The sequence below is a fragment of the Ahaetulla prasina genome, chromosome 3 (genome assembly GCF_028640845.1).
Source record: "Ahaetulla prasina isolate Xishuangbanna chromosome 3, ASM2864084v1, whole genome shotgun sequence".
In the NCBI taxonomy this organism is placed as follows: Eukaryota; Metazoa; Chordata; class Lepidosauria; order Squamata; family Colubridae; genus Ahaetulla; species Ahaetulla prasina.
The window spans coordinates 158,623,771-158,644,909 of NC_080541.1; positions in this window are offsets into that span (position 1 = coordinate 158,623,771).

Sequence of the window (21,139 nt, forward strand, 5' to 3'; positions counted from 1 at the left end):
TATAGAAATAATGGGAAAACCGCAAACAGAACGATGGAAAGAAAAAGCATTACATGGTCAATTTCTACAAAAAATTCAAGGGTGAAGTAGATAAAGATAAAATCCAGCAACAGCATACAACTGAAACAACAACAACAAAACTGGAAGCTTGATTTTAGCTGCTCAAGAACTCTTGCACTGCCAAATGATTCAAAGTCTAGATTGTGCAAAGAGACAAAAAAAAAAAAAGATACTAGATCATACTCAGCTCAGAATATTGCAAACTGGTTATAAACAATGACATATCGTATTTTTCAGAGTATAAGATGCACTTTCCCCCCCCCCATCCCCTAAAAGTGGATGGAAATGTCTGTGCATCTTATACAGTGAATGTTGCTGAAGCCCTGCTCACCCACAAGCCCCCACCTTCAGCTGTTTCTGGCCCCCGCGCATCACGTTTTCTGCCTCCGCACGCTCCATTTTAGACCTGTTCCAGGCTGCGGGGATCACCACAGTACATTGCCACCGATCACTGCCAGCATGCATTGTGTTTTTGGCCTCAGCGCATCGCGCTTTCAGCCTCCACGTGCCCAATTTTTGGCCTCTGTGTTTCGTGTTTTGGGCCGGTTCCAGGTGGCAGGGATCGCTGCTGCCACCAATCCCCACTGCCTGGAACAGGCTGACAATGCAATGTGCAGAGGCAAATAACGGGGCACGCGGAGGCTGAAAATGTGACGTGCGAAGGCAGTGATCAGCAGCAATGTGCTGTGGTGATTTCCACAGCCTGGAATGGGTCTAAAATGGAGTGTGTGTAGGCCAAGCATGGGAAATAATAAAAACATTTTCTTCCCTGTCTCTAGGTCCCTGATCTTTTTACCTCCAGTAGAGTTAGGATCCTCAGCATATCATCCTTCACTGAGAATTCCTGATAGATTGAATCCTATGGAGAAATGGGCTCCAAAGACATCCATCTCTTCTTAACACATATCCTTTTGGAGGATGGGCTACCACTATGTGACTCAGAAAGGCCTAAGTTGCCTTTGACTCTCTCCAAATGCAGCACTAACAAAACCCAACAGTAGACTTTTAGCATATACCAGAATGACACCTCTAGTAAGTTTTAGATGTAATGCTATCCATAAGACTTCAAATGTCATCTCAGACAAGAGAAATGAAGCATTTTATAGACCATAGATTATACATTCAGTTTAATTTCTTGGTTCCTACTGTGTTTGTTGCAGTAACAGTATTATTTGGCTGGATGAATGGAGTTCATTCCAAGCCAAAGAAGTAGCAATAAAGACCTTGGGATCACTTGACCTTTGTTAGTTGTCTTGCTATTTTTATGGAACAATTATAGTTTTGGTTATTTACTTTCTATCCATGTTTAGTTGCGGAAGAAATAAATATCCCCACTGAGAGCAATGGAGTAGTAATATTCATTTTCAAAAATGGAATCTGCAACTTTTGACTGCTGTTCTCCTTTTCCACCTACTGAACCTTTGCTCATCCAGATGTGGATTATATATATTTTCCCCCACAGAGAGTGAATCAGATTGAATTGTATATAAAGACAATGTGGCATAATTGTCTGTACTAGTGGTGAAAAATAGCTGTGTGGCAAATCCAACTGGCTGATTGCCACAGTACCTTCCTTTTTATGAAGTGTATACAAACATTATTTTCACAGGAGAAATAAAGTTAGCTCCAGTGCAATTAAATAAGTGATTATTTGGGGACTGTGAGGAATCCATCATGCTAATATCAGCAATATACTGGAAACAAACCTGGTCTGGTTTACAATAATATTAGGCCACAAGGTCTTGAAAATACACTCATTATTAAAAGCTTTCTCTAATGCAGAAAGAGTGACACAATTAAAGACAGTGAATTAATTTTGCCAGTGACACTTCTCATTGGACATTGCAAAGGCTTTTTACTGGTGGGAAGTGAATGAAACTAATATGACCCAAGATATCAATATGGGGAAAAACATTAACCTCATCTGCTGACATGCCTTAGCACATTATAAACAAGTTACTTCTATACAATATTTGGAAAGATTATTTTGCTTCTATTGGGTCCCCATTCATAAGCAGAAGAGCAAAACTGAAATGATTCTAAATGGATATTGGATTTATAATTTATTCCAGTAGCTAGTTGGACCTATTATCTCTTCTTCATGCTGTGCCATCTTTTCTTTCCAAAATGAATATCTGACTATACAGTGCCTGATAATTTGATAACAGAGGATGGGAAATCTTGACCTAAGCAAATGGTTAAATCAAAGATTTGATTTCAATACTCTCCAACCACTAGAAGAAGTTATGACTGAAGCTACTGACCCATCTTGGATTGCAAAAGTCATTTTAATTTAAGGGCAGACCTGAATCCTATCCCTTTACCTTAGGCTCAAAATAAATATTCATATTTAGCAGCACAGAACCTTCAGAAAAGTTTCAAATGAGCATTTCAGCAACTATCTTACTCTCACTCGTAGTAGTTGTTCTTGGAACAAAACCAGAGAATAGTTTTATGGCATCATAAGAACTTTGCACTCTCTCAAATTGTATGACAATTGTGATAATGCCAGCTTCTGTAGGAAGCTTATAATTATAGGGCCAAAGGATCAAAAATGATGAGAGAGAGAGGGAGTGGGGGGGAGAGAATACAGTCTTTTAATGGCACTATATGACAAACTAACATAGCCATTCTGATTAGAAATTATAGCATCTGAAATCCTAACACGTTTGGAGAAGGTATCTAGTTAGGGTTAGCTGTGTTATGGGAAAGATAAGACAGTTAATAAAAACTTGCAAAGTTAGATCAAGTGCAGTGTAAATCACTCCTACATTAATTACTTCTAATACTTAACTGACAGTAACCATGTCCATGGTCCCTGTTCTTCTTTGAATATTGCTACACGAACTCTTTGTAATGTTCCACCACAGCTTGTATGTTGGGATTTGAGAGTGATGGAGAATCCTGGATCAAAGGGATATGGCCATTTAATATTAGAAGCTCCTGCTGTTAAAGGGCAAGGAATGAATCAATATAATGATTACATATTTGCAAAGCAGGTAGCTGTTTAAACTGCTTGCAGTAGAGGGCACAAGTTACGTGGGCAGTGAGTCATAAGAGAATCTTCCCATGTACTGTATACCTAGAAAAAAAGGGAAATACCATATAAGAACAATAGTTACCCAGGCAGTATAACAACGGAAGAACATTTGACTAGACCCTTTTAAACAGAAATGCCAAGAGATCTTTTCTTCCAGAGTAGTCAGTAGAAGAATATCCAATGAATCTTGAAATAAACCTCTCCTTTTCTCCAAACCATACAAATGTCCAAAAGCTATGCAAGCAATAAAAGAGACCAAAGACCAGAGGGGGTAAAAAAAGCTAATAATCCTTTCTTCTAGTGATATTTTCAAGAGCTGTCTTGAGTCCGCAGAGGTAAACAGTCTTCAGAATCTATGGCTAAGTATGAATACATCAGTACACTAAAGCCCAGAGTTGCAAGTAATAGGATGTACAACGTCTGTGGTTGACAAGACGCTGATCAGGAATGGTTCAGTCAATTGTTTTAATAGCTAATCATTTCAAGCTAGTGACCTTATAGCCTACATACAAAAACACAGAGGGGGGCCTCGGAACATCTTTAAGAGTTTATCTGCTGTAAAGGGTCATTTTATTTTATTGTTTTATGTTAAGGTGTGATTGTCTGTCCTCTCTGCAGACAATATTTATAACTGGAAAAACACTCTAAGGATCTGTTTAAAATTAATATCTCGACTAAAGCTTCATAGCTTTTCAAGCATGAAGCTTGCTACTTTTAAGAAGGCCTTGATTAGCAAATTTCAAAGGGGGATCAAAACCCGAGGAAAAAACCCACAAATATTTAAAGGAGGATGTCATCTCTCTCTTTTGTACAAAAGAGAAATGGGAAATGTAATTCTCTTTCATTTATCTGAGCATGTACAAATTAGTTTCAGAAGCAATTCTGTGGCAATTACAACCATCTCCAATGGATTAGATTTTGCAAAATATCCAGATTGCTCCTACTGCTTTCTTTCTTTTTTATTTGATGTTGGAGCAATTTATAATCTCCAATCATTTTGGTTTTGATTAAATTTAATATATACATAGAGACAGACTTGCCCATCATGCTGTTCCCTTATGAGGTGAACAACATTATGCAAAGTGTAAAAAGAAGAGACGAGAATATATTATAGAAAAAAATGGAGGCAGGAGTTACAATGAAAAGAAAATCTAATTAATTCTAATTTACCTCATACCTCCTATACTTTATTAGCCTTAGAAATTGTTCGTGCTTCCAAATCAGTACATAAGTAAGACACTGCCCTTTAAATTTCTTATTTGTCTGTTTTGAGGACCAAATCTATATCTAATGCAGTGTTCTCCTTCCTCTTAACCCATTCACACTTTCTTCACATATTTATTTTGCAATTTAATCCTCATTCATTTTTTTCCATTCCTCATCATGCTTCTTTCATATGGGTGACTCACTTTTGTATTCAGTTCATATTCGTTTATAACCCACTCATTTTCAGCTCAATATCTTCTCTTTTTTTTAACCACACAAACGACTTAAGTACCACATTTTCACCGCATCCAACTTTTATCTTCCCCTTGAGATAGTCAACTTTCTTTTCCCTATCAAATTCTTGCTTCCATATGTCAAAGAGGCCAGTCAAATGCATTGAGTTTATTTTTAGGTAAATTGGTTTAGGATTGCTGCATTAACTTTGATGGTCCTATGCTCTATCTTTTATTTCTAAATATATCTTGGATGACGATGTTAAAAAAAATCTACCATAACAGATTTGAAGGGAACAATATGTGATCTTCTAAATGGACTCCATCACCGAACAAACAGTACTGAACCTGTTGACCTTGTAATTTGTATTTTTCTCCATTCAAATATTCACTATCAATAGCATATTTTGAGAAAATGTATCTCTAAAAGAATATATATTTATATAAGTGAGGGGGGTAAAAATTAGAAGACCTTATGACCCATAATGTATGTGCAGTCATTGTATTTTAAAAAGTGTAACTTTAGATGTATAACTGTAACAATTATCATATACATACATACATACATATATGTGTGTGTGTATCTATCTATCTATCTATCTATCTATCTATCTATCTATCTATCTATCTATCTATCTATGAATGAATTGGGAATGTTTTTTTCTGTTTTTTAATTCATGTTATACACTGCAAGCAAATGCTCAAAAGACAGAATAAAATAATGGACAAGCCTGAAAGTCATACAAAGATTTAAACATATCTCCATCTCAGTCTTTTGTAACATACAATCCAAATTATTGATCTGTCTATTAAGAGATAAGTCTTGCTCATGTCAGTTGATTTATATTTCCGAATAAGGGTCCGTACAATATTGTTCATTATTTAGGAACCAAACAAATGTATGTATGAATGTATATGTATTTACTTGAAGCATATTTATCTTGACATTTGTCTGTAATCCCTTTTTAGAATGACTCGCGTGAACAGTAGAAGAACTTCTGCTTCAGGCTTCTTGTCCAAAAGAACAGAGAGAGAAAACAAAATAATAATTTAGGTACTGCCACAGCATTTTTGTAATAACTTTGGAAAAAGAAAATGATGAAGGTTGTTTTCTTCCCATCCTGATTATCTTTAATAAACAAATATTTTAGTGTTGGATAAATAACTGTAGCATTCTAAAATAAGGTACTTTTTCCCCTTGTAAGATCAATCTATCACTTTAAAATGGTTTGACTTAAATTGGGACTACATAGGAAATTTGGAGACTCTGTGGTCCATTTTCTTCATTTTGGACACCAAGACGTTATCTTTGAGTTAATGTGTTTCTCAGCCAGAAAAAAACAAACAAAAAACTCCCCAAAAAACTTCTGCACCTTGATATTCAAAGTCAGAATAATTGAGTGCTTCCATATCATGATTGGAGATTTTAAAATATGGCCATTTTATCTAAGGAACAGGTTAAAAAAGGCATCATGAATGATCCCGCTTTATAAAATTGCACTCAGCTCTACCAACTAGACTTTGAATTCTCATATTTAAAGTGTTAGCTAATTATTTTTCTGAACATAATAACGAGGCATTACGAACTCTAGCTGACCAAATCATGGAGGCTGAAGCCAAACACCCTGATTCACTGGCCATTGTTTTGGGAGATCTAAACAAGGCAAACTTAAGGAAAGAACTACCAAAATACTTTCAGCATGTCAATTGTCCCACCAGAGGCAAGAATACTCTAGACCACTGCTACACAACACTAAAAGATGCCTATCGGTCTTTACCACGTGCAGCTGTAGGACACTCTGATCATTGCATGATTCACCTTGTACCTGCTTACAGGCAAAGACTTAAAGCCATAAAACCAATAATTAAATCAGTGAAAACCTGGACGGAGGAATCAGAATTAAAGCTACAGGCATGTTTTGACTGCACTGATTGGAATATTTTTAAAGATACCTCTGCAGACCTGGATGAACTCACAGATACTGTAACATCATATGTCAGCTTCTGTGAAGACCTATGTGTACCTACAAGGAACTTGCGAATACACAGTAATAACAAACCTTGGTTTACACCTAAACTTAAGCAGCTACGACATTCCAAAGAGGAAGCCTACAGAAAAGGTGATAAAATGCTGTACAATCAGGCCAGAAATGCACTAACAAGGGAGATAAGAGCAGCAAAAAGAAGCTACTCTGAAAAGCTAAAGAATCAATTTTCAGCAAATGAACCAGCAAACATGTGGAAAACTCTTTAAAATATCACAGCTATGGCAAACCTCCTTCCCAGGCTGAAGGTAATCAACAACTGGCAGATGACCTGAATGAGTTTTACTGCAGGTTTGAAAGGAAACTACAGCCACCTATCTCCACAACCCCCATCTCAGACACACCGACAACAGCCAAGCCTCCTACAACTGACCCCATTTCATTGGGTTCACAACCACTAGTGATCACAGAAAAGGAAGTGCAGGACCTATTTCACAGACAAAAGCCAGGAAAAGCTCCAGGCCCAGACAAGATAACTCCTTCTTGCTTAAAAGTCTGTGCTGACCAATTGGCCCCCATCTTCACCCATATTTTCAATAAATCACTAGAGATGTGCTATGTTCCTTCTTGTTTCAAACGCTCTACCATCATCCCAGTGCCGAAGAAGCCCACCATCAAGGAACTGAATGACTACAGACCAGTTGCTCTAACATCTGTAGTCATGAAAACCTTTGAAAGGCTAGTGCTTTCCTACCTGAAAACCATCACGAATCCGCTTTTAGACCCCTTGCAATTTGCATACCGAGCAAATAGATCAACAGATGATGCTGTTAATATGGCTCTGCACTACATCCTACAACATCTTGAGTCTCCAAAGACCTATGCAAGGGTCCTTTTTGTAGACTTTAGTTCAGCATTCAATACCATCATTCCAGACATTCTTCTAACTAAGCTAAACCAGCTACAGGTACCGGAACAGACTTGTAAGTGGATCACAAGCTTCCTAACAAACAGGAAGCAGCAGGTGAAGCTAAGCAAGATCACATCAAATACCTGTACAATTAGCACAGGGGCCCCAAGGCTGTGTGCTCTCCCCACTTCTCTTCTCTCTGTATACCAATGACTGCATCTCCAATGATCCATTTGTTAAGCTACTGAAGTTCGCAGATGACACAACAGTGATTGGTCTCATTCGAGACAATGACGAATCCGCATATAGACGAGAGGTCGAACGACTAGCCTTGTGGTGCAACCAAAACAATCTGGAACTGAACACACTCAAAACCGTAGAAATGGTGGTAGACTTTAGGAAAACCCTTCCATACTTCCACCTCTCACAATACTTGACAACACAGTATCAACAGTAGAAACCTTCAAATTTCTGGGTTCTATCATATCGCAAGATCTCAAATGGACAGCTAACATCAAAACATCATTAAAAAGGACAACAAAGAATGTTCTTTCTGCGCCAACTCAGTAAGCTCAAACTGCCCAAGGAGCTGCTGATCCAATTCTACAGAGGAATTATTGAGTCTGTCATTTGCACCTCTATAACTGTCTGGTTCGGTTCTGCAACCCAACAAGAAAAACACAGACTTCAGAGGATAATTAGAACTGCAGAAAAAATAAATGCTACCAACTTGCCTTCCATTGGGGACCTGTATACTGCACGAATCAAGAAGAGAGCCGGGAAAATATTTGCAGATCCCTCGCATCCTGGACATAAACTGTTTCAACTCCTACCCTCAAAACGACGCTATAGAGCACTGCACACCAGAACAACTAGACACAAGAACAGTTTTTTCCCGAAGGCCATCACTCTGCTAAACAAATAATTCCCTCAACACTGTCAGACTATTTACTGAATCTGCACTACTATTAATCGTTTCATAGTTCCCATCACCAATCTCTTTCCACTTATGACTGTATGACTATAACTTGTTGCTGGCAATCCTTATGATTTATATTGATATATTGATCATCAATTGTGTTGTAAATGTTGTACCTTGATGAACGTATCTTTTCTTTTATGTACACTGAGAGCATATGCACCAAGACAAATTCCTTGTGCGTCCAATCACACTTGGCCAATAAAATTCTATTCTATTCTATTCTATTCTATCCAGATATTTTAGTAATTTAACATTTTTATTCTGAGATCAGCATTTCAGAATTAAAAAAAATTATCCTGCATATGAAACATATTTCTGATTATATAATAATGATAAATATTGAAAAAACACTTGCCAATTGCCTTCACATCATTGTTTTATAGAGGGTGCATATGAATGTTCAGTGAATTTCATGATGATTAACCAGACTAATGTGAGAACATGTCATGGTTATGGAAATGTTGAACGAGAAGCTTTGAATGAATCATTGTGGAACATTATTAAAGAAGTTTTGTTAAAGTACACTTGTCATCCCACAGAATAGAATAGAATAGAATAGAATTTTTATTGGCCAAGTGTGATTGGACAGACAAGGAATTTGTCTTGGTGCATATGCTCTCAGTGTATATAAAAGAAAAGATACCTTCATTAAGGTATCACATCTGGTTAAATGCTATTATAGTGTGAAGCTCAACATCTGCATGACAAGTATAGATAGAAGAGATGCTTAACTTAGATTTGAAAATAAAGGGAAATGAAAAGAGAAACTTATTATGGAATCTTATATTTTAACTAGTACAAATAACTAAACATATGGTATTAGTGAACAAAAATTCACTAATGAAAACTGTTTAAAAATTGAATTCTCAGACTGAAGTTCTACCTATGGTGCTAGAACTTTCAACATGGTAAAGTCTCCCCTGACATTTAAGGGTGATACGGATTCATTAAACAAGCTAAATATATTTCTGGGATGGTTTGAGGCCATAAACAGTGTTGTAGCAAGGACGGTTGTTCCCCTCCCTGATGAGCAGGTGCTCAGGTTTAACACAACTGCTTGTTTGGAAGGTCCTGCAGAAAGTCAATACTCAGAAAGCTGCTGGTCCTGATAATATCCCTGGGTGGGTATTTAAGGAGTGTGCTGACCAGCTGACCATTGTTCTCATAGACATCTTCAATCTCTCATTGCTTCAGGCCATGGTTCCATCATGTTTTAAGATTCATGGTACCAGTGGCCAAAAAACCTATCACCACCTGCAATGGTGAAATCTATTTACCTTCCTTACATGTGACACATGTGCGTGCACACCCTTTGCGCATGTGCAAAACCTTTCTGCGCATGCGCAGAGGGTACAAAACACATTACTTCCTGGTTAAAACCAGGAAGTAATGACAGCCGGGTGGGTGGGCAAAGCCTCGCACCGCAATTGCTACCGGTTCTTCAAACCACCAGCCAAGATTGCTACCGGATTGGACAATCCGGTCTGAACCGAAAGCAATTCACCCCTGATCACATTCCTTAATGATTACCATCCAGTTGCACACACTTCCATCATGATGAAGTGTTTTGAGAGACTTGTAAAGGACTATATGGTTTCATGCCTTCCCCCTATATTTGACTCATTACAGTTTGCCTATCAGAAGAACGGCTCTATAAATGCTGCACTTTCCTGTATGTTTCATTTTAGCTTTTGTGCACCTGGAGGAGAAGAATACTCATGTGCGAATGCTATTTATTGATTTTAATTTGACGTTCAAAACAATCATTCCTCAGCATTTGGTGAACAAACTGGGCCTGTTAGGTTTTAATACTCCTTTAGGTAATTGAATACTGGATTTCCTTATTGATAGGCTCCCGTTTTGCAAGTTGGAAAAAAAGTTTCCAATGCCATCTCCTTGAGTACAGGTTCCTCACAGGATTGTGTTCTGAGTCCGTTATTATTCACCTTGATGATCCACGACTGCTGTGCCAAATCTGCTATGAATCATATTGTGAAGTATGCAGATGACACAACAGTGGTGGGTCTTATCCAGGATGATACTTATAGGAAAAAGGTGAAGACTCTGGTGGACTGGTGCAATAAAAGTAACCTGATTCTGAATGTTAATAAAACAAGGAAGTCATTGTAGATTTTAGAAAGACTGGCATAGTCATACTCCACTCAGTATCAAGCATGCAGCCATAGAGGTGGTCAACAGTATTAAGTATCTGGGGTGCACATAACTAACAATCTGAACTGGTCTTTCCACACCTCATCCTTAGTGAAGTATGCAAACCAGCTTCTGCATTTTCTGCATCAGATGAGGACAGCATATCTTTGTCCTTCTGTCCTGATGACTTTTTACAGAGGCACGATTGAGAGAAGTTTAACAAACTTCATCACTGTTTGGTTTGGTGGCAGCAGTATCTCAGGTAGAAAGTCCATATAGAGAGTGGTAAGGACAGCCGAGAAGGTTATAGGAAGCTCACGTCCTGTTATTCAGGATACTGCTAATAAGCACTATGTGCTTAGGGCTTAAAGTATTGTTAGAGACCCCACACACTGACTTTGTTGTTTCTGTTGCTCCCCTCTGGGAGGCAGTTTCGAAGTATTTTTAGCAGGACTACCAGATTCTGTAACAGCTTTGCTTCCTATGCCATCCATCTGGTAAACTTCCAAGATTTGTTTTTCTCACTATGTATTGTACATCTATACATCCAAACTAGACTGTGTTGTTTCTCTGTGTCATTTATTAGAATAGAATAGAATAGAATAGAATAGAATAGAATAGAATAGAATAGAATAGAATAGAATAGAATAGAATAGAATAACAGAGTTGGAAGGGACCTTGGAGGTTTTCTAGTCCAACCCCCCTTAGGCAGGAAACCTTACACCACTTCAGACAAATGGTTATCCAACATCTTCTTAAAAATTCCCAGTGTTGGAGCATTCACAACTTCTGGAGGCAAGTTGATCCAATGATTAATTGTTCTAACTGTCAGAAAATTTCTCCTTAGTTCTAAATTGCTTCTTCTTATTATATGTAGGTATATGCCAGGGATAAAATGCTTCCAGTTCGGACTGGATCGGCTGATCCGGTAGCAATGGCGGCAGGTGGTTCCCTGGCCCCCTGCCCATGCCCACACAAATGCCCACTTGCCTACTTGCTGCTTCTTTTAAAAATGTTTTAAAAGGTTAAAAAAGGCTTTGATGATCACAGCTGAGATGCCTGATCGTCAGAGCCGTTTTTTTTACATTTTTTATAAATAATTTTTATTTCCATTTTCCAACATCATATTTATGTACAAACTATTATCCATCATTAATCATTAATTTTTTATTTATTACTGATTCAGGCCTGCCCGATTGCCACTTCCTTTCTTCACAACCTCTCTCTCTACCCTCTACTACTTTCACATCCTTCATCTTCTTCACTTTACTACCTCCTCTCCTCCTTCTCCACTCCTCCCTTCTTCCACCCTATCTAACCTTCTTATTCCCCTCCTCCTTCTCTACTCTTTCCTACCTACTTTCTTCCCTCCTTCTACTCCTCTCTCCTTTTCTTTCTGAAAATGGCAGTCGAGCATCCCCAATATCATTTTGAATTTTAATTTCATATCTTCAAAAATTACTGTACATTAATAATCAATCCATGTATCATTTCCCCCCCTTTCCCCCCCTCCTCCCCTTTCCCCCCCCCAGACTTCCCAGAGCAAATACCGGGTATTATGACCAACAATCACAAGCTAAAGTATACAAAATATACATAACCTCCCACCTTTAAAAATTTAAAACTTTAGATCCCCTCACAATAAAATTAAAGAGATAGGAAAGAATAATAAAAAGAAAAAAAGAAAAGAAGCAATACCAACTTCACATATTACTTCTTCTTACAGTCCATTTTTAAAATTAATCCATCTTCTCAAATTCAATTTTTTCCCCCACTTGTATATTCCTTCAAATTTCATAAATCCATTTCTCAAATTACAGTCCATCTTCTCGAACTCAAATTTTCATCACTTATATATTTCTTCAATTGCCATAACATTTAATGTCCATTCTTCTTACAGTCCATTTTAAAAATTAGTCCATCTTCTAAAATTCAAATTTTTTTCACCCACTTGTATATTTGGCTGAATAGGTTGTAAAAAATGCTTTTAAAAGTAAAAAAAAAAGATTGCACACCACAGCTGATCACCCCCCCCCAGCACTGTTCTACTTACTCCATGCCTCCTTTTGGTGTGCACTACACACGCACACAGCGCACATGCGTAGCCAGCGAACCCGTAGTAAACCAGTTCAGATTTCGCCACTAGTATATGCATAATTTTGTATTATCTATTTTGTCATGTTTATGTAGTATATATTGGAGGTGGTGACCCTTTGAGAGCTGTATGCAACAAAATTTCATTTTAATGTATGCCAATTAGTGTACATTCAAAGTGACAATAAAGTTATTATTCTATTCTAAGTCAATAAATCTATTGTCTCCCCATCTGAGATGGATTTGTGGGGATGGGCATTGAGATGTTTCATTTGGTTATTAGATCTGCAAAGAGAAAATATTTTATTTATATCTTATGTCAAGCTCTGGGCAGCTTCCAAGATTTTGACTATAACATTCTGAAAAAGCTGTTTGCAGATAAAATATGACTTTACTCCTTGGAATCTTCAACTTCTTTAAAGGCTTGGATAATATGAATTTCTGGCCCTGGCAACAATAGTTAAGCTTAGAAAAATATGGGATTTGTAGTAGGCTTTATAGGATTTAACCAATCAGCACTTCCCTACTCAAATTCACTTGGTCTTAGATTGTCAACATAATTGTCATCTCTGAAAAACTAGAAAAATATCACCAGTATTTATATTAAGGAAGAGGCTTTGAGCTCCATTATTGATTTATTAATGTTTGTCAAGCAGTCTGAAATACTGAATGAAATGGACTGCAGAATTATAGAATAGTACTCATCATGTTGATATAGTGATGAAAGGTAGGTAGGAATGCTGCACTAAATTTGTAGCTCTGTGCTTCTAGATGGAAATATTGACAAAGCAACTGCTGAAAAGATGAAGGAAGGAAGTGGAGGGGGGGAGAACCCTGATACATTACGCCATCTTTGAAGTATGGAGAGCCTTGGTATTTTAGTATTGAAGGCAGTATTTTTAATTGAATAGAGTACCTATCATCTCCACTGCTATAAAAAGACCATAAATATGATGTGTTTAAGCATAATGGCTTAAACATTTTTTGGGACAACAGGAATAAGACAAATATGTGCCACATGGAACTTTCCAAAGGAATAGCCATTCCATTTGAAAAGGGTATTTCTATGTTGGATATTCTGGTGTCTGGATCCTGGAAAAAATCCTAATATCTCTGGAATTTTCATAAGGCCAAAATGGCAACAATATTTTATTTTTATTTTATTTTATTTATTTATTTGTTGAGTATGTATTAGATAATATATATATAAGCATGAATTGGATACTTAAAATGAATATAATTAAAGGGAACATTAGGACAGGGACGGTAGGCATGCTGGTGCTCTTATGCATGCCCCTTACAGACCACTTAGGAATGGGGTGAGGTCAATATGGGTCCAATTTCAAGCAATTTTAAAAAAGGAAGGAAGGAAGGAAGGAAGGAAGGAAGGAAGGAAGGAAGGAAGGAAGGAAGGAAGGAAGGAAGGAAAAGCTTGAGAAATGGGAAACTATATTTTCTGTTTTTAAAAGTGTTTGTTAACACAAAATAATGTTTATGCACACAGACCTCTACATGAAGAAATTATATTCCTTGCAAAAGAGAAAAAGAGAAAAAAATGCATAATATTCCATTTCTTATTTTTTCCCCGACTGTCAATTGACTTAATTCTACACCCTGACATAAGTGTGTGGTTAACTGCTCCTTCAAACTGCTCCTTTGCCCAATTCAACTGTCCACATTACTGAACAAAAACAAGCTGTGTTCATATGTAAATGATTAGGAGGCTGAATAGAATTAAACACCATCCAGATTGTTTGAGAAAGAAATAGAAGACTTAATTAGATAGCAGTTACTCTCTGCTGAAATGTTTCACATTTACACATGAGCACCTTTCAAAGATTTTTCTCTTCCTTGGATAATTTTGCAGCTTAAATTCCAGCAATTAGCTATTGGAACAACTAGATGGTAAAACAGAATAGCGCTTTGAGCACAACTATTCACATATTGGTGAATTCTTCAGACACACATCAGACAGCCATGCACGCACACAAAGGTTTTATTTTTATGCAAAATTACAGATATTCTCATTCAAATCTAAAACTGACCTTTTAAATTTGAATAAGCATATCAAAATATAGGAGTTACATTGAGACTCTTCAGTAATGATATCTCTCTCCCTCCCCCTACCCCCTCTCTCTTTGTGTGTGAGTGAGAGAGGGAGGGAGGGAGAGACAGGGAGAGGGAGAGGGAGAGGGAGGGAGGGAGACTGAGAGAGAGAGACCGAGAGAGCGAGAGAGAGTGCAGCTAGCATGAGTATTTCTGGCTTATCCCAGGAATACACTAATTTATATGCATCTGATAACCCAAAAAGAGGAAAGTGGGAATGAGTTGGCAGGTGGCCTTTCAGTTTTAAAGGGCATATGGCATACTAGTTGTTTGTTGCTAACTCACTCTGGAATACTAAAGACGTCATACAATATGTATATGCACTGCAATGTTTCGTTTTTCATTTTGGAAACACCGCCAGAAAAAAAAAGAGCAAGCAAAAGGTAATGATGTGTAATGCTGTTTGAATGTGAAAAGGCAGCTTTGAGAATTATTGCCTTTATGCCTGTATATATATCTTTCTCCTAAAGGATGGCTTGCATTTCCACCATGACCGAATCAGAAAAACAAAATAATGTCTTTGTACATACCATTATGTGCCTGGTATAATGTGTGAACCAGAATATTCCTATTGTTCTCTTATACTGCTGAAAGGCACCTACATCTGCATCATTCAGTATCTCATTGTTTTCTGATTCAGCTGAAAATGTGAATTACTTCTGTTTTATTCATGCTATAGAAGCTCTGTACCGGTTTACTTCAATGTCTAATCTGGAAGAGTAGTATCCATTTACTAGGTAAAATGTGAATTCTCGTTTGACATAGGGAGGGTAGATGTATTCTCTGAAAGTGCAATGGGATCTTAAGAGCTTCTAACCATCAATGCTTGCACTGAATAATAATTGTTTTTCAATAGAATAGAATAGAATAGAATAGAATAGAATAGAATAGAATAGAATAGAATAGAATAGAATAGAATAGAATAGACTTTTTTATTGACCAAGTGTGATTGGACACACAAGGAATTTGTCTTGGTGCATATGCTCTCAATGTACATAAAAGAAAAGATACCTTCATCAAGAATCATAAGGTACAACACTTAATGATAATCATAGGGTACAAATAAGCAATCAGGAAACAATCAATATCAATGTAAACTCCAAGGATACAAGTAACAAAGTTACAGTCATAAAGTTATAAATGGAAAGAGATGGGTGATGGGAAAGATTAAGTTTATGTCCAGGGTGTGAGGGGTCTGTAAATATTTTCACTGCCCTCTTTTTGACTCCTGCAGTATACAGGTCCCCAATGGAAGGCAAGTTGGTAGTAATTGTTTTTTTCTGCAGTTCTAATTATCCTCTGAAGTCTGTGTCTGTCTTGTTGGGTTTCAGAACCAAACCAGACAGTTATAGAGGTGAAGATGACAGACTCAATAATTCCTCTCTAGAACTGTATCAGCAGCTCCTTGGGCAGTTTGAGCTTTCTGAGTTGGCATAGAAAGAACATTCTTTGTTGTGCTTTTTTGATGACGTTTTTGATGTTAGCTGTCCATTTTAGATCTTGCAATATGGTAGAACCTAGAAATTTGAAGGTTTCTACTGTTGATACTGTGTTGTCTAGTATTGTGAGAGGTGGAAGTATGGAAGGGTTTCTCCTAAAGTCTATCACCATTTCTACAGTTTTGAGTGTGTTCAGTTCCAGATTCTTCCGGTTGCACCCCGAGCCTAGTTTTTCAACCTCCCGTCTGTATGTATACTTTAGTCTAATAGCTCTATGGTAAGCATTCCATATTGGGACAGGTGCACAGCTGATGATGGTATAACATTGAATCAGCTTTTGCAAAAGAAGAATTTCACTGTTGGTGCCAAACTACAGAAAATGTCTTTAATAAAGGCCTCCAACTATATTCTGTAAGAAAGGCATGAATTAACAAAGACCTTTGGCTCTCTGAGGTGAAAGACAATAAAGTAACTCCTACTTGCTTTCCATTCAAAAAGCAAACTGGTCTGCCCATTATTTCTTACTTCAGAAGTGATAAATTCCACAACTGCATTGAAGAATATCAGGCTAGCTTTGGAGGGACAAAAAAACAGCCTCTGTGGTGCACAGAGCAATAATCTCCAACCCTTATTACAGTTTTCTACTCTCTCCAAGCGTTTAGATTACTACTCAAAGCAGTGTACAAACATGTTTTTTCAAAAAAAAAATCATAAAGAACAGTACAGGATTACTACTACGATAATGTTCCAGGCAAGTTCACAAACCACCAAGTTATTATATTTTCCTGAAAGTCAGAAAGGATGAGATCAAAAAAATCCCAAGGGCAACGCAGTGTTGCAGAAGGCAGGAGCACCAATAAGAAGGCACACCTTGGGGTCCCACAAAAAGGTACAGTTTTTTTGTTGGGCCAGGACCATACTTATTGATGGATAGAAACAATTGGAGAAAGACAGTTCCGTAACATGCAATCCCTGAACCATGAAGATCCTAACTGATGATAACTGTGCCTTGAATTGCCCTTGGAAGACAATTGTAGCCATTAAAGGTAAAGGTAAAAGGTAAAGGTTTCCCTTGCACATATGTGCTAGTTATTCTTGACTCTAGGGGGCAGTGCTCATCTCTGGTTCAAAGCTGAAGAGCCAGCACTGTCCAAAGATGTCTCTGTGGTCATGTGGCTGGCATGACTAAATGCCAAAGGTGCAAGGAACCTTCCCACCAAAGTGGCCCCTATTTTTGTACTTGCATTTTTTATGTGCTTTCAAACTGCTAGGTTGGCAGAAGCTGGGACAAGTAACGGGAGTTCACCCCGTTATGCGGCACTAGGGATTTGAACCTTTTGATCGAGAAGCTCAGTGTGTTAGCCACTGAGCCACTGCATCCCTTCATTGTAGCCATTATACTTCATGAAATCAAAGTATGGCCATATCCATGCATGTCTACAAATACCTTCAGTATTATATTCTGGATCAGCTATAATTCTGACTAATCTTCAAGGGCAATCCAATGTTGATCATAGTGCTAAAATAGAAGCAATAGGTGACTAAGGCATGAGCAACCATCTACCTACTTCCCTACATACCAATGGCATCCTTCTTAGATCCTAACATTGCAGCATAGGATATCTTTACCTTCAGATATCCTATATTTATCTTGAGATTGAACTTTTTTTAAAAAAACAAAGCTTACGAAAATCTTTACATTCAAAGAAGGTGTTAGGAGGATGGTCTTTGGTGTCAAGACAGATGCTAAAAATACAAAAGCATCAACATCCCTGTTTGATTTGTGAAATATTGGAGGTATGCAGTGCTCCAGTTCTTGTCTTTTGCTCAGAAACCCTGGACATTAGCCAATTCCAGTTGGGGCCAGAGACCTGGATTGCTTGTGTAGGCTATAAGCACCTGATGGATAAACAGTAACCTTCTCCCAAGAGAGGAGTTTTATAGAAGTGAAATTTATAGGGGCCATAGGCTGTCTTTCAGAAGAATCACAGCTAAGGGTCCAGTCCCCTTGGGAGGCAGCTTAGAAACAACCCACTGAATGCCAAATATATTCTGAAACGACGATAGGCAAGCAAATCCGAACTGCCATTTCAAATAGGATCATACACAACGTTTGGCATGGAGAGCAGTACGCGAGGATGGCAATTTCATTAAGCCAGTTATGCAGAGCAGCCTCTGTTCCAAGAGAGTTGCTGAGTGGCACAGACTTAGCACATCCAAGCCAGAATATGTATTAAGCACAGGAGGCCTATAGAATATGTTCCAGTCAAGGCAGAGGATTTATAGATTGTTCAGATGCTGAGAAGATACGAGTTAGAGTGGAGCCAAAGGGTTTAGAACAGCATGGATTGGCTGCAAGAAAAAAAATACACTATGTATTCATCTCTCTGTGTATATAAGTGGATGAGAGCATTGTCATTGAAAATGTGAGCTTTTAAAGAGCATGTTTGACTCTTTAATTACCCATCACATCTTCAAGGTTTTGATTTTCTTCAAGGTTATATTTTTCTCCGAAAGATTCATTCAGACACTACTAGTCTCCAGCTAGTTGGTTTCACATTGTTTTGCTGTTGTTGTTTTCTCTTATCAAGGCAAGCTATCATGCTTTTATGGCTCTGCCATTTAAAATGGGTCAGGCCAATATGTCAGCTGCAGTAGTAATATAAATCAATTATACAAATGAGAGGATAGAAAATGAAGTGTGCTAGTGAGCAGAGCAAACATACGTTTGTCCTAGGATGAAAGAGGCCTGCGGAGACATTACTAGCATGGCATTAAAACAATGATTGTATCCTAAACATTGTTTAAAAGTATTGATTGATTACTCTGATTTTGGGAGGTGCAATTAAGGACAAAATTATGCCTTCAACCTGTGCAAAGCTTGTTTATTCTTTTTTTTTCCTTTTAGAGAATTGACTTCTATTTTGCTGGGAATCTTCTTCTGTACATGTAAGACAGCCACTTACAAAGTATGCCGTCAAGGCCCAAGGACAACATGGATGTATTTCTAACACCTTATGTGTGAGGAATGAAATCCTCGTTTGCTGATGAAACTGGTTTTGTGTGAAATGCAGCATGAAAGAAAGGAGCATGAGGAAGATTGTACACAGCACCATGTTAATCTGAAGTAGGGAGTTTCAGAAAAATAGCTGAACAGTGAGTGGAATAGGACACTGTATGAGTGCTCTGTCTACCCATCTGGCCAGTTGTATTTGGCAACTGGCTATTAGAAACCAACACCTGCTTTCTCATTGCCTCTTCGTTAGCCTACATTTCTGCCAATGTTATATTTCTACCAACTGAGACTGAGCTATTACATTAAGAGTCTCAAATGCAGACTGAAGAACATCACTGTGGCTCTCATAACAATTCCGAACAATGCTTTTTCTTCTCCTGCCGTCTCACTTTCTCTCTAGAAACCACACTTAGTGTAACTTTGCCATCACTGTCATGTGTTGTTTGTGCCTACACCTGAATGGATCTATTGTTCTCTCTCACACACCTCATATACTCCCTCTTTGCAGCCTGAAGCATGCCTTCCATCAAAGCTTCCTTTCTCTCCAAGCTTCTTTTGTTGGGTCCTCATTAGTGTGGGACTTGAGGTAAAAGAAAGCACTGAAGGATGGTTTGCCAGTGCAATAGCTAAGTGGAAAGCAAAGGAACAAAGGGAGTTATGTTACTGGGAAGAACAGACACAAACAAGAAAATGTGTGGAAGGTAATGGTAATGAAGACCTTGGATGACCACCATATGCCTGGCTGTGAAAAGTGAAGTGAAAAAATATCACTAGCAAGAAAGACACCTGGGACTGTCTTTCATCAATACTCACCCATGTCTTCCAGCCCCCTTTGCACTTCTTCTACTTCTGGACCAGGGAGATGCTCCCTTCACCTGGAATCTGGATGAGACAGGATAGGCAATCTCCCTCCCCTGGTATAAACTTTTAGACAGTTGTCTTGATGTTCTCCTTTTTTTCAGGGTGACCAGATCCAAGTGGTATAGTAGTAGAGTAGTCTTTAATTACTATAAGTTATTTTTTTTTATTTGATTTTTATACCGCCCTTCTCCCGAAGGACTCAGGGTGGTGTAAAGGCGGAATAAAACGAACAATACAAAATACAATTAAAACGGAATTTAAAAAACTTATTTAAATAGCCTGAAAATTTAAAAATTTACCATACACTAAAAAAAACCCTTTTAAAATTAATAAAATTTAACATTTAAAATTCAGTTTAAGCCAGCCCCGCGCGGATAAAAAGGTGTGTCTTCAGTTCGCGGCGGAAAGTCCAAAGGTCAGGTATTTGGCGTAAACCTGGGGGAAGCTCGTTCCAGAGTGTGGGAGCCCCCACAGAGAAGGCCCTTCCCCTGGGGGCCGCCAGCCGACATTGTTTGGCGGACGGCACCCTGAGAAGTCCCTCTCTGTGAGAGCGTACGGGTCGGTGGGAGGCATGTGGTAACAGCAGGCGGTCCCGTAAGTACCCAGGCCCTAAGCCATGGAGCGCTTTAAAGGTCGTAACCAACACCTTAAAGTGCACTCGAAAGGCCACAGGTAGCCAGTGCAGTCTGCGCAGGATCGGTGTTACATGGGAGCTACGCGTAGCTCCCTCTATCACCCGCGCAGCTGCATTCTGGACTAACTGAAGCCTCCGAGTGCACTTCAGGGGGAGCCCCATGTAGAGAGCATTACAATAATCCAAGCGAGAGGTAACGAGCGCATGAGTGACTGTGCACAAGGCATCCCGATCAAGAAAGGGGCGCAACTGCCGAACCAGGCGGACCTGGTGGAAGGCCCTCCTGGAGACGGCCGTCAAATGATCTTCAAACGACAGCCGATCATCCAGGAGGACACCCAAGTTGCGCACCCTGTCCTTTGGGGCCAATAACTCGCCTCCAACAGTCAACCGCGGCTGCAGTTGACTGAATCGGGATGCCG